General features: G+C 36.6%; 1 pseudogene across 1 annotated transcript; it reads right to left on the bottom strand.

The window, feature by feature from the left end:
- Positions 1-2,479: 2,479 nt before the first annotated feature.
- Positions 2,480-3,297, bottom strand: LOC307096754 (large ribosomal subunit protein uL10-like; annotated as a pseudogene). The gene has a single exon. The product of its transcript is annotated as a large ribosomal subunit protein uL10-like (transcript).
- Positions 3,298-4,223: the final 926 nt, after the last annotated feature.

The following is a 4,223-nucleotide window of genomic DNA, read 5'->3' on the forward strand; positions in this document are numbered from 1 at the left end:
TCACAAAGGCACAAAATTTAAACATGAACATTTTGAGAACTGTTTTGCATTTAAATTTTTTACTAAGAATAATGAGATTCACTTGCTTTTCATACTATTCTGGGAAGTTCACTTTCCATTATAAACTGGAAGACATCAAAAAGGTTTTGTCAACAAACTTCTGGATTGCATATCTTCCCTTCTCCATGCCTCCTCCCAACTCCAACTTCACTTTGGCTTTAGGCTACTTTAAAAAGAGAAAAGCAAACCATTAGAAAACCAGGAAATCTCTAAACATTGGTTTTAATTTCTTTTAAAAATATGTTGTTGATTAAAGAACTCAATTTACTCTAATGAGAACCTGATTTGTACCAGAACCAATCTCTTCATCTTTATTATGTCAAAAGTACAAAGTGGACCATAGGTTAAAAATAGTTAAGTAGAAGGAGGAGGCAGTTGACAATGCGCATTTTATATGAGTTAGCATGGTAAACAAAACCAGTGTACACCTAAACATGACAGCAATAGAAATAAAGCTTAGCACTAATGTTAGTCTAGTTGGATTTACTGTAGTCACTCACCAGAGTCACTCACAAAATAGCATCTCAATATTTTGAATGAAACTAACCAGCAAAAATTTAGACTTCACCATTATGTATTTGCCCACTTGTTATAGTTACATAGCAAGCAAAGGAAACATCATTCAAGTATATTATGGAAGTTATGAAAGCTTGTATGTGCAGTTTCCTATGAGGAAGCACATACATTTTCCATAAACATCTGTCAACCTAACATTTTATCAACTTAACTCTGGTGCAATATGATTCATATTTCTTCTGCATGTCCCATTAGGCTGAGATTGTAAGGCCAGTTTTCCTTATTAATAATAATTTTTTTCTCTCAAATTTATTTATATTGTCTTTGGGGATTTATGGGGCAAAAGAAGAATCTTATACATTCATCCTGATCTTCTATCTTATTAAATGCTTACTTAGTAATGTAATCTTTTATTTTTGTTGGGAAAACTATAAGACAGATAGCCAATTAGGTTTTCACACTAGGAAATAAAGGAAAGTGGCAAATATGTCCAAGTAAACTAGAAATTCATGGTACAGAATGGTTTAAATAAAATCAAACTGTGTATACATTTGCTTTCCAAGACAGGAAATTCAGCTTTATGCCGGATGAGGATAATTGTTTATATCCCTAAAGTCCTCAGCTAAGATGTTAGAGAAATGGAACTAATGTCTCCTTCAATAGCTTTCAGAAAAAAAAATCTGGGGAAAGAGTTGTAGTGCCAGAATGAAATTCTTTGTTAATATAGGATTTTTTACTCAGGTAAAAATTAACTCTTCAAACTGTAGATAAAACAAGATAATTAAAGTCAGGTGCTTTTTTGTTTGTTTGTTTGTTTTTCTTTAGTAGTTTCTATGTATCAGAAGGGAAAAATGAACCTTGTCATTCAATAGAATAGTTAATTTTCATAATATATGATCCTTTTCATTATCACCATTGCCCTGAGGCTGAATCTGCATGGATTCATTAACTAAAAAGGCTTTGTTTCATGTTCTCTTCTTTATGTCACACCGTAGAATTATTATTTCTCATAATGAAATATATTTGGAAGTTATAGCTATCCACAAGATGTACAAAAGGTCTAGTACAGAATCACAAGTATAATATAAGATAATCTCAGATTGTTAGAAGTAAGTATACGATGTGTTAGGTTTTATTTCTGCATTTGATATCTTAGATTTTGGTAACTGAGGTACAGAGCTTATAACTTGAAATGTGAGACTATAATTTCTTAATTTTTCCTCCCTTTTATAGTTAAAGTTACTGTGACCAATTTTATTTTTGTAAAAGTTGATCAGAAAAGGGAGCCATGGTGGCACAAAGGGAGGTACTTCCTTCCTGCCACCTTCTCCTACATAGCCACACAACTATTTGTTGGCCCAAGCCATTGCAGATAGAAAAGCTGTATGTCACAGTGATGCTGTTGCTATTTTACCACCCTGTCAAGAGATGTCCTTTCAAACAGATAACCATGTCCTAGAATTTCCCTGTATTTTGGAAATTCTGAAGCTGTCACTAGGATGGAGTATAAGACTTTTAAATTATAATAATTTACAAAAGGTAAATATATACATTGTAAGTAGATTTTCTTTTGAAAACCAGTGTTATTCATTACAGTATGAAACAAAATTTTATTTAAAAGTAACTAAATATTCAATTTTATAATATTTGAGACTTTCTGAAAGAAACAAATAACACTACTAGTATAGCAAATATGCTCAGAATTTTATCACTAACTTCTCCTTTTATGGAAAAAAAAGAAGGTGAAAAGAAGTAAGTAAGTATGTTAGATTCCATTAACTTATATTGCATATTCCCTGAGCTCCATGCTGGTGCTCTATAAAGACCACTTTTAATTAGATATTGAGCAATGAACCAGTGACAACTTGCAAAACTTTTTTTTTTTTTTAAGAGAAGCAAGCCTTTATTTCCTTGTTTCACAAATAAAGCTGGCTAAGCAGGTTGCTCTTTGGTTATTAACCGAAGAGACCAAATACCATATTCTGGTCCTACTTCCTGACTGTTCCTTTGCTTCAGCCTTGGTTGGGTCTGCAGCAGCCGCAGCAGGAGCAGCAGAGGATGCAGGGGCCACAGGGGCTGGTGGATCAGCCAAGAAGGCCTTGACCTTTTCAGCAAGTGGGAAGTTGTCAACAGTCTCCATAAACAAAGCTGGGGCCCACTTACACCCACTGGTGATAGGATGGGGAGCTGATGCAACCGCTCGGTAACCAGTATGCAGACATATGCTGGCAACATTTCAGATATCCTCCAGGAAGTGGGAATGCCGTTTTCTCTGGGAAGTCAAGCACTTCCGGGTTGTAGATGCTGCCCTTGCCAAACACCTGCTGGATGATCAGCCCAAAGGAGAAGAGGGAGATGTTGAGCAGGTTCAGCAGTGTGGTTTTGCTGGCTCCCACTCTGTCCCCAGTCTTAATCAGCTGCACATTACTCAGGATTTCAATGGTACACCTGGAGATTTTAGTGGTGATGCCAGTGTTCTAGGCTGGCACAGTAACTTCACACATGGCAATGGTCCAAGCCACCTTATTGGCCAGCAGTAGAGACCTGATGTTAGCGAGGTCCTCCTTGGTGAACATAAGGCCCAAATTCCCCCGATATGAGACAATGATTTTTCCAGAGCTGGGCTGTTTTCCAGATGTCCTGGGATGGCCCGTGTATCATGGTGTTCTTGCTCACCAGCACCACAGCCTTCCTGCAGAGGGACATGCAGATCTGCTGCATTTGCTTGGAGCCCACAGTGTTGCCTGCACAATGAAGCATTTTGGATAATCTTAAGGAAGAAGTTGGATTATCTTAAGGAAGTAGTTGGACTTCCAGGTGCCCTGTCTTGCCTCGGCAGCAGGCGGTGCATCAGGGATTGCCACACAAGGTTTAAAAATGATGTCACTCTCACAAGGGCACTTGAGGAGAGGAAGTGCAAAACTGTTTTAGGATTAGATATAGGTAGCAGTCAGATAAGTTAATTCCCTTATAATGCTCATAAATGAAGTCAGATCATTATGTTGGTGTTATTCTGTTCAATAGTGTGGTGTTTGAGTGGGGAGGGGAATAGGGAAGTGGAAGAAGGTATAGAGGGGATAAAAGGTGATGGAAAAATAAAATAAAATAAAAAAATCACAACAACAGAATTCACAACGATTTTGTATCATAATTATGTTCTTTCATAGCAGAAATGTACATTATTTAAAATTTGTATTTAAAATTATCCCTTACATTGATTTAAAAGATTTACTTAGAAAGTGCTCTTTGAGAACAGAAGTTGTAAAAAAAACTATCTGCCTAAAATAATTTTTTTAGAATGTAAACCCCTGAAAAATTCAGTAAACTTTTGAGCTCTCCTAACTGAACCAGAAATAGTTTGTGAACTGTAGTCGTATCACACATATTTTGTGAATATAAACACAGCTGCTATTTTTACCCAAATAAAGTGATATATATTTTTACTTTAGATTGGAACAGGCTTGTTCATGATGACTTGAGAGATTGTGAGAATCTTTCTCTCCCTCTCCCCCTCATCCCCCCAAAAAAAGAGTAAAAAAAAAAATTATGGTCCTAGCCAGTGGGGTTCAGTTGGTTGGGCATTGTCCAGTGCACTGAAGGGTTGCTGGTTTGATCACCTGTCTGGGCATATGCCTGGGATGCAGGCT

This window comes from Cnephaeus nilssonii (genome assembly GCF_951640355.1).
Source record: "Cnephaeus nilssonii genome assembly, chromosome: 3".
Taxonomy (NCBI): Eukaryota; Metazoa; Chordata; class Mammalia; order Chiroptera; family Vespertilionidae; genus Cnephaeus; species Cnephaeus nilssonii.